The sequence below is a fragment of the Schistocerca nitens genome, chromosome 1 (genome assembly GCF_023898315.1).
Source record: "Schistocerca nitens isolate TAMUIC-IGC-003100 chromosome 1, iqSchNite1.1, whole genome shotgun sequence".
NCBI lineage: Eukaryota > Metazoa > Arthropoda > Insecta > Orthoptera > Acrididae > Schistocerca > Schistocerca nitens.
Window position 1 is genome coordinate 876,144,994 of NC_064614.1, and position 16,871 is coordinate 876,161,864.

Sequence of the window (16,871 nt, forward strand, 5' to 3'; positions counted from 1 at the left end):
AAGATTCACAAGAGGAAGAGGTATACTTTGATAAGGCCAGGTGATACGGGAATATTTCAGTTAGATTACATCGTGGTCGGACAAATGGGATGCTCAAGTACTAAGGAATGACGAGATATGATTGAAGTTTTCTAAGCTATAGATACAACAATAAGGAATATATCAGTAGGCAGTACAGATGAAGAGGAAAGGACATCACTTATAAGGACCGTCGCAGAAGTTGGGAAGGGAAACATAGGTACAAAGAAGGTAACTGCGAAGAAACTATGGGTAACAGAAGAAATACTTCAATTGATCGAGTAAGTAAGGGAGTAAGTAGAAAATGTGCGGGAAACTCAGGACTGCAGAAATACAAGTCGCTGAGGAATGAAATAAATAGAAAGTGCAGGGAAGCTACGACGAAATGGCTGCAGGAAAAATGTGAAGACATCGAAAGGAGAGACTCAGCATACAGGAAAGTCAAAACAACATTCGGTGACATTAAAAGCAAGGTGATTGCATTAAGAGTGTAACAGCAATTCCACTGTTATATGCAGTGCAACGGGAATTCCACTGTTATATGCAGAGGAGAGAGCGGATAGGTGGAAAGAATACATTAAAAGCCTCTATAAGGGGGAAGATTTGTCTGATGTGATAGAAGAAGAAACAGGAGTCGATTTAGAAGAGATAGGGGATCCAGTATTAGAATCAGAATTTGAAAGTGCTTTGAAGGATTTAAGATCAAATAAGGTGAGAAAGGATACATAACATTCCATCAGAATTTCTAAAATCATTGAGGGAAGTGGCAACAAAACGACTATTCACGTTGGTGTGTCGAATGTTTGAGTCTCGCGACATATCATCTGACTTTCGGAATAGCATCATCCACACACTTCTGAAGACGGCAAGAGCTGCCAAGTTCATAGGATTTGTCGACCTGGAAAAAGCGTTCGACAATGTCAAATGGTGCAAGATGTTTGAAATTCTGAGAAAAGTAGGGGTAAGCTAAAGGGAGAGACGGGTCATGTACAACATGTGCAACAGCCAAGAGGGAGTAATAAGAGTGGACGACCAAGAACGCTGTGCTCTTATTAAAAAGGGTGTAAGACAAGGATGTAGCCTTTCACCCCTACTGTTCAATCGGTACATCGAGGAAGCAATGATGGAAATAAAAGAAATGTTCAGGAGTGGAAGTAAACCTCAAGGTGAAACGATATCAGTGATATGATTCGCTGATGACATTGCTATCCTGAGTGAAAGTGAAGAAGAATTACATGATCTGCTGAACTGAATGAACGGTCTACTGAGTACATAGCATTGTATAGTAGAGAAACATGGACTATGGGAAAACCGGAACAGAAGAGAATTGAAGCATTTGAGATGTGGTGCTAGAGATGATTGTTGAAAATTAGGTGGACTGATAAGGTTTGGAATGAGGAGGTTCGGTGCACAATCGGACAGGAAATGAATATTTGGAAAACACTGATAAGGAGAAGGGACAGGGTGATATGACATCTGTTAAGACCTGAGGGAGCTGTAGAGGGCAAAAACTGTAGAGGAAGACATAGATTGGAACACATCCAGCAGATAATTCAGGACGTAGGTTGTAAGTGCTACTCTGAGAGGAAGAGGTTAGCACAGGAGAGGAATTCATGGCGGGCCGCATCAAACCAGTCGAAGACATGATCAAAAAAAAAATAACGCTGGAAATGCTAATTTCAAATTACAAGTGAATTGCGCTACGACCTTAAACAATTTGAAGGAGACAGGGCAGGAATCTGACTGTAGTGTACCCATAGAACCACTATCGGACACAATAAATTGATCTGTCGAGAATTTGATGTCCTGAGTGGAAGCAGTGCTGTATAAAATGATAGTTGTTACTTCAAATTTTGGCGGGATTTTACGCTGTCATGGTTGTGCAATTCCCGACCACCTAAAAATCTACTAAGTGTATTTTTTTTCAAGTACCATCGAATTCCCAAGTTGGTTCTCTCTGCTACAACAGGGAGATGGAGGGGAAAAGGTGTGTCGCATGATAGGATAGTAATAACAACAAATCCACTTTTTTTAAACAAATACTACTACACCTTCCCGCTACAAGACGAAATCCACTGAGATGTATTAAGGAGCAGTCAGTGCCACACACGGCAGCCATCGCCACATGCACAGGGCACTTTGAAAACAAAAACAAACCACAATCCATTCCATAGTAGTTGCCATGGTTAGATGTCGGAGATCGCGGAAACTTCCATAGGCCCCTGTGCGCCACAGCCACCCATTGGCCACACCAGTGGCTGAAAAGTCCATTTCCCAGCATCTGCACATCGGCCATACCGAATGCTCAGAGACCAGAGAGCCTGCCATCGTGACTGCGAAGCAGTCAACCGGCAGTTTACAAGGGCCAATCCGCAAGCTGGTAATAGAACGCTCTTTAGCTAAGGAAGACGTGAAGTGCCGGGTGATCAAAAAGTCAGTATAAATTTGAAAACTTAATAAACCACGGAATAATGTAGATAGAGAGGTAAAAATTGACACACATGCTTGGAATAACATGGGGTTTTATTAGAACAAAAAAAACAAAGTTCACAAAATGTCCGACAGATGGCGCTGGACAGCAAAACGTCAGTGACTGCGCATGACAATCGTGTATAAAAGGAGCTGTAATGATAGAGAGACTCAGACGCGCCAGCAGTCGCAGCATGTTATCTGAAAAGGCGCTTTTAGTGAAGCTGTATTATCATAATGGGGAATGTGCTAGTTCAGCGTTACGATCCTATCGCCATAGGAAGGGGATTCGAACGGGTAAAGGTCCGTTGACAAATACAGCTGTGGCGAGAATGATTTCGAAGTTCGAAGCTACGGGTTGTTTAGACGATAGACCCCGTAGTGGCCGACCGAGCACAAGGCGTAATGCTGCTGAGACAGTTCATGAAGAAATGGAGACTGTAGTGGGTTCGTCTATGCACGGGGAAGTCAGCGCTCGTGCAGTTGCACGTCGCACCAGCATTCCATACACTATTGTTTGGTTGGCGCTGAGGCGTACCCTCCGGTGCTATCCGTACAAAATCCATCAGCATCATGAACTGTTACGTGGCGATTTAGTGAAGCGGAGGGCATTTGCGGTGTGGACGTTTCAAAAGATGGCGGAAGATGACGATTGGTTGAGTAACGTGTTGTGGACCGACGAAGCTCATTTCACGCTCCGAGGGTCTGTCAGCGCCCAAAACTGCAGAATTTGGGCTACCGAAAATCCTAGAACTGTCGTGGAAACTCCATTGCCCGACGAGAAAGTCACGGTATGGGTTGGATTTACCACATCTACCGTTATCGGGCTTTTTATCTTCGAGGAAATGTGTGATTCCGGTTTTGTAACTGCTACCGTGACGGGTGAGAGGTACGCCGATATGTTACAGAATCGCGTCATCCCCAGCCTGGCTGATAAACACCTGCTGGAACGTACGATGTTTATGCAGGATGGCGCTCCATCCCATATTGCTAGACGCGTGAAAGATCTCTTGCGCGCGTCGTTTGGTGATGATCGTGTGCTCAGCCGCCAGTTTCGTCATGCTTGGCCTCCCAGGTCCCCAGACCTGAGTCCGTGCGATTATTGGTTTTGGAGTTACCTGAAGTCACAAGTGTATCGTGATCGACCGACATCTCTAGGGATGCTGAAAGACAACATCCGACGCCAATGCCTGAATATAACTCCGGACATGCTTTACAGTGCTCTTCACAACATTATTCCTCGACTACAGCTATTGTTGAGGAATGATGGTGGACATTTGAGCATTTCCTGTAAAGAACATCCTCTTTGCTTTGTCTTACTTTTGAACTTTTCTATTTTTTTGGTTCTAATAAAACCCCATGTCATTCCAAGCACGTGTGTCAATTTGTACCTCTCTGTCTACATCATTCCGTGATTTATTCAGTTTTCAAATTTATACTGACTTTTTGATCACCCGGTATATCATAGTCAAATATCCGGACACTGTACATACTGTTTGTTAAAGCAAAGACACTGGAGCTGTTTTGCACAGGGCCAAACGCGCGATCTACTCTGTAGTTGTATATTAATATATAGTTTGTCATAGTCACACGTCCAGACACTTTATAAAAATCTGTAAGATGGTTACTGATAACTCTCAGGTCACACCTTGGCTTGTGATCCGATATACATGAATGTATTACTCTACATTTGGAGGTCATCTACGTTAAACAGTGTATTCCAGCCATTTTACTGCTGTCCACGATGGATTACTGTTTCCCTGGTTCCCAGTACTTCCATGTCGACTTTTCCTCATATTCCTCTCGCTGTCAAACAGTCGTTAACACGTAAAAGAATTTTTCTGCACCAAGCAGACATGTAAGCACTCCCTCTATTTCCCCTGATTTTTGTGTATTTCCCCTCAATTTAAACGTATTTTCTGTCAATTTTCGTAATTTTATGGATTTTATATCACTCCAGCTCAAGTGATCATGACATAACTTCTAGCCACATATTCTAAAATTGCTTGTAAATGAATTACAGTCGTCAACACCTTGAATAACTGCAGTATTTTTCTGTATGCGTGTAGCGAATGGGGTCAGGACTGAGTTCATAAGTAGATACACTCACACAGACACGGGTATAGTGGTGCATGGGGTGGATACGTCGACCTAATAATTCCCAGATAACGTTCAGAATGGAACGACCCCCGTACATGATCCTCGCCAGCGTCCAAAAGGGAAATCCACGTGCAATAAGTCCGAGAATCCAGAATGAGATTTTTCACTCTGCAGCGGAGTGCGCGCTGATATGAAACTTCCTGTCGGATCAAAACTGTGTGCCGGACCGAGACTCGAACTCAGGACCTTTGCCTTTAGCTGGCAAGTGCTCTACCAAGACGAGGTACTGGCAGAAGTAAAGCTGAGGACGGGGCGTGAGTAGTGCTTGGGTAGCTCAGAAGTTGGAGCACTTGCCCGCGAAAGGCAAAGGTCCCGAATTCGAGTCTCGGTCCGGCACACAGTTTTAATCTGCCAGGAAGTTTCAAGTCAGAGAATGTTGTTAGGGATGGACTCAGCATGTTGCACTTCCGGGGATATTGTTTTTGGTGGATCCAGCAATCGGTAATATTTTTTCAGAGATGGATCCACTCATACAAAGGCTGGAATAGCAGCTGGGATGGATTCATCTGCAAAATAATTCCCCGGTAACGTTTAGTCTGGATCTACCACACTGCACAATCTGATGTTAGATCTTAGTACGTTAGGTTCGGCGCTACGATGCATTTGGTGTCGGTGGAGTGTTGGAGAGAACCATCTGCCTCTAAATTGATATGGATCTCTGTTGAAGGATGATAGAAAGTAGACGAAGAAATCGGTTGGAGGCGTTATAACAAAGTAGACTCATGATGCATTCTAGAGAGAGGGAGATATTGTGGAAGGTCACTAATCCCACATTTAAATATTTTTTTTCTGATGTTCTCTCGTGCTGTATTAGTTGTGTAGTATAACCTGACTGAATTCGACTCCTATACAATTGCGTGTTCTGAATGTGATTTAGAGCATGCGTTTGAAATATTGGAAGAAAATCAATTAATTTGTAACAAATGAAGTTGTAACAGATAGCTCCAATATTGTAAACAGAGATAGAAGGTGCTCAAACATTGGACTGCTTACAGACATGACATCATTAAGTTATACTAATTCAGCCAATAAGCTAATGCCCCTTATAATTTCCCCATATACACTGTTGTGCCGAAGTATCTGTCATTTTCGGTTATTAATCATAGTAATTCAGCCCAGCAGTTGGCCTAGAAGGGTGGGGGAGGGGGCAGATGGCAACTTGAAATGGACAGACATCTGGTGGCCATGTCTGATTTAACAGGAGTAGGGCAGGGGGGGGGGGGGAAGGGGGGGGAGGTATCAGACAGATAAACATCCAGAACTTAAAAAAAAATAACGGGTAAGAGCATTGCTCTAAAGCTTGTTCACATTAGTGGCAAAAATTACACTTGCATAAACATAAAAGAGGATGCATATGAGATTCTCTTTCGTATGGGGCAAGGCCAAAGGTTGCCATTTTTACATGAGAACGATGTGCCCTTTCAGCCAAAACCCACTCTGGCCCATTACTTACGGGCTGTGTCCGAAGTCCTTAATAATAGTTTATTCGTGACTGTACACTTCTTATCATGGTTGCAAATGAGAATTAAAAACAATATAAGAAGAGATGTCATCGATCTTCCATTATTTGTCAACACTGCCTCATGATGTTTTTGTTAATTTACAGTGATGTTATCCGACGTTGTGCCAGAGAGCCTTGATATTATACTGCATGAAGAATGCCCTAAATATCACAAATCCCACCTAGATTCGAAGTCAAAACTGTCTTCGATTAATTTTTGCAAGGGTGTGCATGGCGGAAATATTGTCAGTTACTCACTTTAGAAATAAGTAGATATAACATTTAACATAATAATTCCAATCCCAAAGAAAGCAGGTGTTGACAGATGTGAAAATTACCGAACTATCAGTTTAATAAGTCACAGCTGCAAAATACTAACGCGTATTCTTTACAGACGAATGGAAAAACTGGTAGAAGCGGACCTCGGAGAAGATCAGTTTGGATTCCGTAGAAATGTTGGAACACGTGAGGCAATACTAACCGTACGACTTATCTTAGAAGAAAGATTAAGAAAAGGCAAACCTACGTTTCTAGCATTTGTAGACTTAGAGAAAGCTTTTGACAACGTTAACTGGAATACTCTCTTTCAAATTCTGAAGGTGGCAGGGGTAAAATACAGGGAGCGAAAGGCTATTTACAATTTGTACAGAAACCAGATGGCAGTTATAAGAGTCGAGGGGCATGAAAGGGAAGCAGTGGTTGGGAAAGGAGTGAGACAGGGTTGTAGCCTCTCCCCGATGTTATTCAATCTGTATATTGAGCAAGCAGTAAAGGAAACAAAAGAAAAATTCGGAGTAGGTATTAAAATTCATGGAGAAGAAGTAAAAACTTTGAGGTTCGCCGATGACATTGTAATTCTGTCAGAGACAGCAAAGGACTTGGAAGAGCAGTTGAACGGAATGGACAGTGTCTTGAAAGAAGGATATAAGATGAACATCAACAAAAGCAAAACGAGGATAATGGAATGTAGTCAAATTAAATCGTGTGATGCTGAGGGGATTAGATTAGGAAATGAGACACTTAAAGTAGTAAAGGAGTTTTGCTATTTAGGGAGTAAAATAACTGATGATGGTCGAAGTAGAGAGGGTATAAAATGTAGACTGGCAATGGCAAGGAAATTGTTTCTGAAGAAGAGAAATTTGTTAACATCGAGTATAGATTTAAGTGTCAGGAAGTCGTTTCTGAAAGTATTTGTATGGAGTGTAGCCATGTATGGAAGTGAAACATGGACAATAACCAGTTTGGACAAGAAGAGAATAGAAGCTTTCGAAATGTGGTGCTACAGAAGAATGCTGAAGATAAGGTGGGTAGATCACGTAACTAATGAGGAGGTATTGAATAGGATTGGGGAGAAGAGAAGTCTGTGGCACAACTTGACTAGAAGAAGGGATCGGTTGGTAGGACATGTTTTGAGGCATCAAGGGATCACAAATTTAGCATTGGAGGGCAGCGTGGAGGGTAAAAATCGTAGAGGGAGACCAAGAGATCAATACACTAAGCAGATTCAGAAGGATGTAGGTTGCAGTAGGTACTGGGAGATGAAGAAGCTTGCACAGGATAGAGTAGCATGGAGAGCTGCATCAAACCAGTCTCAGGACTGAAGACCACAACAACAACAACAACATTTTTTGGAAATTTTTTTTCTGGATACCATTGAGGAGATGGAATGAGCAGTAATACAGATCAAAGCAATTGAAAGTAGGCGAAAAATTAGTATTCTCACTTAAGAGTTATAATGCAATTTATTTCGTGAATTGCGCTTCCAGTTTCAAATCATTTGTTAAATAATAAGTCACAAGAATGTTGTCTTGGAGAAAAAACTAAAATTTTCGAATAAGAGATTACACGAAAATTGAATAGCAGTAGTTTTTAGGACCGTAAACACATACTCCCAGTGATATCTTATTCTTACTATTATCTAAGATAGGGCGATTAGTATGTTTCTTCCACGAGTTTCTTTCCTCTAGCTAACCTCTTAATGACATGATAGGCCCTACTGTCCTGATATCGTGCATTGCAGGCTTGTTTTTTCTCTCTTTCTCTTACATTCAATTTTTCAACCCATTAAGATGGTGTATTGTACCTGTTTTCCTTCATTATTATTCGCTGTTTCCCACAAACAACTGTAGACACTGTTTTTTTATTGCGAGTGACAGGCGCACTATATGTTTCCAAGGTCTTCTTTCTTTAACAGCTTCTTAGAGACTGTGATACATATGAGCTTAACACTTTTCCACTGGGTCCATAGCGCGAGATTACGCCACCCTCACCGGAAGAAGCATTTATCCATCCTGTCTGATGAAATTTCCAATCCTCTTCATCAGGTGTCAAGGAATGAGAACATGTCATATTGTTGTTGCTGATATGCCTATTGGATGGGGATTTAAGATGGCACGGTCTCCTTGGTGATATTTTTTTTCTTCGTCGTCGGTGCAAACACAAACTTACTCTACACACACACACACACACACACACACACACACACACACACACATTCAACACGGTCAGCTATACAAAAGAGTCATACGTAACACACAAAACACGCAAAGAAAGACATCGCTATTTAAGTAGCTGAACTAAATGGTATCCTAGTCAACGGTGGCGTGACTCTCGGTTCACAAGCCTTAGGGAAAAACGGTGGCACTCTCTTTAACAGTATTCGTAGTTTTTGTCAGTGTCTTTGGCTCTACAGCTATATACTGCAACCTGTCAATGAATTTTTCTCAATTTACCAGCTGACCCATAATTTAGCTAACAATAGAGCCTTTTTATTTTCAGTGATTCGTGGTCACATCTTATGAGACACATTAACTTCCTTTTAATATCGAAAACATTATATGAATGTAGAATCGAAATTGGTCTGTGTGTAGAAAGTAGAAAGCGGCCTGAAACGAAAGGCAAAGCGTCAAACAAGCGGGGAGCGGAGAAAAGAAACAACGGCAAACAGCAAACAGCTCTCAGTTCTCCACCTTATCAAAGCAATAACAAAAATATTTTCGTTGACAGATGAAAGCCTTCTCAGAGCCGTAGCTTCAAAAAGACTGAAGAGAATAGCCGTGGAGAGAACAGACTCCACCCCTTTTCGGCTTCAGATAATAATCCGATGCTTTCGTGAGAGGCCTTTTTTGTGTGAATTTTGTCTCTTGCATTCTTTCAGTGTGAAGTTAATTTGCTTTAGAAATATAATTGGTAAGATTTTTCCGGTATATATTTTCAGGAAATTTAAATCGTCACGTTTACCCACTTACTTTATACAATACATTCTGACATTTTTCAATAAGTATCGCACAGTTTTTCATTGGGTTTTGTCAGTAACATGTGACCTCTTACGTAACGAACGTAATAACAAGCGCTACTCCTGTGAGTATGAGAGTACATGGTACAATAAATGTCTTCACGATGTTTGTTGCCTCCTTACTTTCAACATATTTTATTGCAATAATTTTCAGTTGTGCCTTGTGCGACATATCAGCTGGTACCAACACTATTCAAATCGTATCTTCCAATATGCTACTGATCATCCTTCTCAACTTTGCACTTCATGGAGTTTCAATCCCTAACAAAAAAATTTACAACAGACTGCATGTTACCCGTTAAGTCTGTTGACATTTTCAACCAGGTGACTCGCGATCTGTTGTAAAATATTTATGTTAGGCATTGAAAACATAAAAATTTACAACAGATTGCACACATCCTAGTTGCCAATGTCAAAATCCTTGACAGGAAAGACCCATGAAGCCAATTGTGTTTATTTGGATTGAGTACTAGTTGCGGTTAACGATTAAGCCATCTTCATGTCATACAACAATTTTCATTAGTGTTGGTGCCATTAGAGCTTCACACATCGTTAAAACTTTTCTTAAAATGACAACATCCATACATGACATAATTAAAAACAGCTTTTCATCGTTCGTGGTCAATGTAAGTGATCTGTGGTCATAAAACAAATGCGTTATTATGTAACTAATACAGTCAATCAGTATTTAAATCATTTCATAACAGAGATGATCATATGTATGCTCCTATAACGCAGTACACGTGAATAGTACAGTAGTTGATGCCCATTACAAACGTTCAGTCTTGTAATTTAAAAAAATGTTATGTCGCCATGAAAACAAATTTGGCCCATAAACATTTCATGACACAATGCCGTTACACTATTAATTTACAGAATCACCTTGAAAGGCTGTCATAATGTAATGAATACTCGTCTGCGCCATTTCCCGTCAAAATTTCCTTTTCTATGATGTTAAGTTGGAGAGTAGTAGCTTTAGGCCTCGTTCCATTATGCAATTGCGGTAGGTTTAAATTTCGCAGCTGTATAATCGGGACGAAGGCAAGGACCGTCAAAAGAATTTAAAAATTCGACTGGATAAGTGGTAGAGTCATATTGTTCTGGCGTATTCCGAAAGACTCAAGCAGTTTCTAGGCCTTTTCATTGGTAAACAAAAAAAAAAAAAAAAAAAAAAATCTAATGTATCAGAATTCAAATCATAAACCAAGCTCAATGAATTCGTTTTCCCCAGTAAAAAATATAAATCAAACTTATGGAAAGTAGCACAGCAATGTCGATAAGTTTTTAATGCACAAAGCGAAATCTATAAATCCGTATATCCTACTTTGAATTGGCAAAGATAAGGGTGCTTCGCTTAATTATGTCAGTAATGCAGATTTCCAGAAATACATGTATCACTGAGTTAAAAGAAAGCTGACTGCGCCATCTATTGATTCTTTAGTGTACTACGCCGTGATGACGATGTCACTGAAGTAAACCACCGAACTACTAAGCTGAGCACACAATTTTAGATTAGACATTAAATTATGATATATTTTTCTCCTGTATTCCGATTTCGATAAAATAAAGCTTATACGTTGCCCATATGTAAGCTCAAATTACCTGTGAAAACTCAATAAAAATTCATATAGTAGTCATGGAGGTTAGCGTGTTCAAAGAGACAAACATGACTGTTTAAGGTAAAAGTTAAATCACGATCTCCTTTTTCCGTCTCCGATTTTTGTGTTAGTGAAGCAAACAAACTACTTTTTAAGACAAAAATAAACTCCACACATACAAGACCTCAGGTACTAGTATAAATAAATTTCTGGGCAGCCCTCGGTTTCTCAGATAGTATATAAGTTTCAGTATTATGGAATACCATTTACATTTGAAGTTGTATCTCCAAACTGAATTTATTCTTAGCTCTCAAACGCACTTTATCTTCAACTTCAACTATTTGCCAATATTTTGCAGTGAACACACAGTGCATAGTGGGGCGATCACACTGTTGTAACCCGCCAGTGTGGCCGAGAGGTTCTAGGCGCTTCAGTCTGGAACCGCGCGACCGATAGGGTCGCAGGTTCGAATCCTGCCTCGGGCATGGATGTGTGTGTCCTTAGGTTAGTTAGGTTTAAGTAGTTCTAAGTTTTAGGGGACTGATGACCTCAGAAGTTAAGTCCCACAGTGCTTAGAGCCATTTGAACCATTTGAAAGCTCCTCTGGGACACTTGCAAGACTTGCACTACCGGAATATTCTTCCTTCCAGATGTGCTATTCTTGCATTTTTCGCAGGACAGCTTCTGTGGAGTTTGAAAGGTGGGAGACGAAGTACTGGTGGAAGTAAACCTGTGCGGATAGATCGTCAGTCGTCGTTGGGTAGGTTAGTCGGCCGCCAGCACAGTCGCACAGCGGGCTGGCTGCTGTGTGTAATAAAAAAACTGAGTGAAGTATTAAACGATAAAATTGAAGAGGTGTTATGTGACATCCAACCAGCCCAAGTGACGAGAACAATGACAAAAAAATTGAAAACGAAAAACAAGAAAGTAGGGAGAGCACTTGCCCGTCAAGAGGCAAAGGTCTCGAGTCTCGGTCCCTTTTAAACTGCCAAAATGTGTCATACTCATTATATATTTATTGTTTTATTTACTAAGGCCACACGACTCTCTTATATCTAGACACGTAACGTTTTACAACTGTCAACAACTCTTAGCAAAGCATGAGACCATCTTTTAGATCTGTATTTTTATTACTTTAACACAACATGAAGAAAACTTACTACGAAAAGAAAAGGAACAAGGAAAGGGGAAACAACAAGATGAGGTCTTGAGAAACAACTGCCGGCCGAAGTGGCCGTGCGGTTAAAGGCGCTGCAGTCTGGAACCGCAAGACCGCTACGGTCGCAGGTTCGAATCCTGCCTCGGGCATGGATGTTTGTGATGTCCTTAGGTTAGTTAGGTTTAACTAGTTCTAAGTTCTAGAGGACTAATGACCTCGGCAGTTGAGTCCCATAGTGCTCAGAGCCATTTGAACCATTTGAGAAACAACTGAAATCCAAAATATTGAACAAATCTCTAATGGTCGATGGAATCCCTACCAGATTCTACATAGAATTTGCGTTGAGTTAGCTCCTATTTTAACCATAATCTACCGTAAATCCCTCGAACAACAAAAACCGTGCCCATTAGTCAGAATGAAGCACAGTTCACACCCGTCTACACGAATGGTAGCAGAAGTGATCCACAAAACCAGCGTCCAGCGTTCTTGACATCCATTTCTTGTAGAATCTTAGATAATATTCTGAGCTGAAACGCAGTGAGGTATCTCGAACAGATCGACCTCCTCCGTGCCAAACAGCACAGATTCTGAAAATATTGATCACGTGAAACCCAACTCGCACTTCCCCGACAAGACATCCTGAAAGCCATGGTTGAAGGCAGTCAGGTAGATGCAGTATATCTCGATTTCCAAAGCACTTGATTCGCTACGACGATTATTATCAAAAGTATGATGGTATGTGATATTATACGAAATTTATGACTAGACTGAGGATTCCTTGGTAGGGATGACACAGAATTTCGACATGGATGGAGAGTCAGCGACAGGTGTAGAAGTTAACTTCGGGTGTGCCCAAGGGAAGTGTGTTTGGACGTTTGCTGTTCGTGTCATATACTGATGACATTATGGGCAACAGTAACTTCAGACTTTTCGCAAATGATACAATTATCTATAATGAATTACTGCACAGATATTCATTCGGGTCTTGATAAGATTTTGATCTGGTACGAAGATTGTAACTTGTTTTCAGTGTAGAGAAACGTAGAACTGTGCACTTCACAAAACGAAAAAATGCTGTATCCTATGACTACACTGTGAACCGTCAACTAATAAAAATACTTGGGTGTAATACTTTGTGGGGATATCAAGTACAACGAAAAAATTAACTCATTTGTAAGTAAATCAGGTGACAGATCTCGGTTTGCAGCGCAATGGTCGGCACATGCAAAGGACCATTACTGATTGGTGGAGCCATCTTGTTGGGCATCAGAATGGGCTTGACCTTACCTGAGGTGTCCTGAGTTATCCTGATAGCCTGGGAGACGGGTGCGACGTTATGGGAAGCTGCAGGCAAACAAACAGTGAACGCACCTAACGTTTCCACTCGTAGCGGCAGGCGGGGAAGTCTACGCATTCAGCCTGTGGAATACACACACTGCACAGGACGCGGTAGCTGATGTCCTGTAGCTGAGTTGACAGTGGTGGCCAGCGCACAGAAGGCAGCTCCTCTACGGAGGCCAGGCAGCCTAGCTTCCAGCAGCTCACGACTTCGCCCAGCGTCTAACTTTGAACCGGGGCTGCGCCATGCGGAAATGTCTCGAACAGTACCTCTGACCGAACCCATTGTCGTCCACGCGGTAGTTCGTCGACAAGTGTAAGGCCTCCTGAGGCTCATAAGTGTCCCAGGCCACTGACATGCGGAAGTCTGACAACAAAGAAGCAGGCACACGGCTAGTATGTTGACTGTAGCTGCTCACGCTCCAGATATGGTTCTTGCATTGTGAACCGTGAATTTACTTTCAAAACCTTTTCTTAAGAATTTACTTTATTTACTAGAGATTTATCAAGAACATTAACACATTTAATCACACTATGTGAGCGTGGAAGAAGTTGCCAGTGGGTAACTGATGAAAACAAGTTAAATTACTTTCAACAAATGGAAATTTTATTCCTAAAAGCCACCCTCCATTTCTTTTAACAGATTTAAAATTATAATCGGAACGCACCCTCTAAATATCTCAGAACGCACCCTCTAAATATCAGTTTACAATTTATTCAGTCAGAAAGAACAAATTTTGACGGTATGAGGTTTCGGGCAAGGAGCCTTGCCGTTCCCTTTTGACACTGCCGTAGTCACGACCGCTCACAATAACCTCTGAAAGACTACACTGGTGCAAATCTGCAACACACCAGATTACTTTAAACTAAAAATTTTAACAACTCACACAAGCACATAAACTGTGCACCCCGTAGGAGGGATGGAAATGGTACAAGACATTAACATTAAAAAAATTAGGGAAATTTCTACAAGGGAGATTGCTTACAGACCACTGAAGAGGACCATTCTGGAGTACTGATTAATTTTGTGGGACCCATGCCAAATAGGACTAAGAGGGACATTGAACAAATGCACAGAAGGACAGCATGAATGGTCCCAGTTTCCAGAATGAATTTCTCATTCTGCTGCGGAGTACACATTGACATGGAACCTCCTAGAAGATTAAAACTTTTCAGTCACAGGTTTGATTGACCTTTGGGAGGGTGCCACGGCGATGTTGAAGGAACTGAATTAGCACGTACTTGAAAATAGCTCTTAACTGTGCTCCAAAAACCTACTTTCAAGAACGAGCATTAAATGGTGACTGTAGGAATATACGACATCCCCCTACACGTCACTTCCATAGAAATTGTCTGCTTGAGATTAGATTAATTTCAACATACGCTGAGATGCTCTTCCTACTACTACGTATATGGAACGAGAAACAGCCATAAAAACGGTACAACGGAAACTATCCTCACGTGAGAGCTTCTGTAAAGTTTGGAAGGTTGGAGACGAGGTACTGGCAGAAGTAAAGCTGTGATGAGGGGGCGTGAGTCGTGCATGGGTAGCTCAGTTGGTAGAGCACTTGCCCGCGAAAGGCAAAGGTCCCGAGTTAGAGTCTCTGTCCGGCACACAATTTTAATCTGCCAGGAAGTTCCTTATCCTCATAGTGGTTTGCATCGTATGGATGTACATGTAGGTCAAGAAAAGGATGCAAGAATTAAAACATCCTTAAACTCTGAGTAACAATTTTGATACTACAAAATAGTGTACAAGGACCTGGTGGTAGGTGCCCTTATTTCAAGACATAATTTGTCAGTTTATGTTTCTAACTTGGCCCTTTATAGTTTTTTATGGTTACACTGCAGTCGATTACTTGAAACACAGAGCGACGTAGTATAAACACTCTTATTATCGAAATACACTTCCCGGGTTTGCCACCAGGTAATATTGTGCCAATCCCACAATATTTCATCGATATAACTGTTCGATTTTTTCACCCATTAATATCGCATTAAAGTGCTTTAGAAGGCAAATATTGTATGTCTCGTGTTGTTCACGTAAAAATAATGCATTCTGTATTGTTATCGCTGAAGGAAAGATGAAAGAAACATAATTACATTAAGCAAGATTGTTCTCTGTAGGGAAAATGTGATCCCACAGTAGTTGTTTTCTGTAACTTACGAAAAAAGACTTTTTTACGAGATCAAGGCGACAGGTGAATATTCTATGTATATCTTGCTACTTGCCACAGTAAGCCCCGAACCATTCTCTTTTTAGATGTCTCTGGTGTCTTTTTAGGTGTTTCTAGTGCCTCCGGCTACTGGTAATGCTACGCCCCGTGCCTAGGAATGTGATAAGCGGCCTATCGTAACTGAGGAGTAGTGAGTAGTCTTGTAAAGAACTCGTTGCACTATTTAGCACTTCAGAGAGATGTGACTGTACCGTCTTCGCACAAAGGACTTCACAAACTGAATCAGAAACCTTATGAAGCATTGATAATGCATCGACTGAATAAGCCATTTACTGTTGCTTGTCAGCATTACTGCAATTGGCTATTGCGGTCTGTGTGTGATGGAGAGGATTATGCTTTCATGCAATGTTCTTTTTTCTTAGGAAACATGGCTAAATTTATCAGGCCACGCGAATTTCCAGAACAATCAATTACGTCCGTAACTACTGCATGACGTGAGAACAGGAGTTGGTGGGTAATTAGGACAATAAAAATTAATAGACCTAGCCTCATCAAATTATAACTGCTAATAGGTGTGTGAATTATACAGTAAAGCATTCTTCACAGAACTAACGTCGAGTACTTCGGTTATTTCATGCAGGACAATGCAAGAGCATCCGTTGCCAATACTTCTATGACGGTATTACGACGTCTTTTGATGATTACAGCTGTCCTCGTGATACCGTCATGGTTGATTCCCTTCAACAGTTAGAGCTTGTGCTCCATCTCTAACGACCTCACCGTCGACGGAACGGTAATCGACTATACTTCTTCACTCCTTTAAACAGCGCCTTCCTCACTGTTAATCGAGTGCCTTAAACACTGCGCCACGGAACTCTGTCATCTCACACTACAAGACTCGACTGCTATAAGGGCACGACTCGCCGCCTCAGGGCTCTGCTTCAGTTTCAGACCACTCTCCGCTGCAGAGTGAAAATTCATTCTGTAAACAAGCCCCGGATCCGGCTAAGCCATATCTCCTGAGTATCCTTTCTTGCAGGAGAGCTAATCCCACAAGTTACACAGGAGAATGCCCGCGAAGTTTGGAAGGTGGGTACTGGTGGAAGTAAAGCAGTGAGGATGGACTGCAAGACAGGGGTCCAAGGTTCAGGTCCCA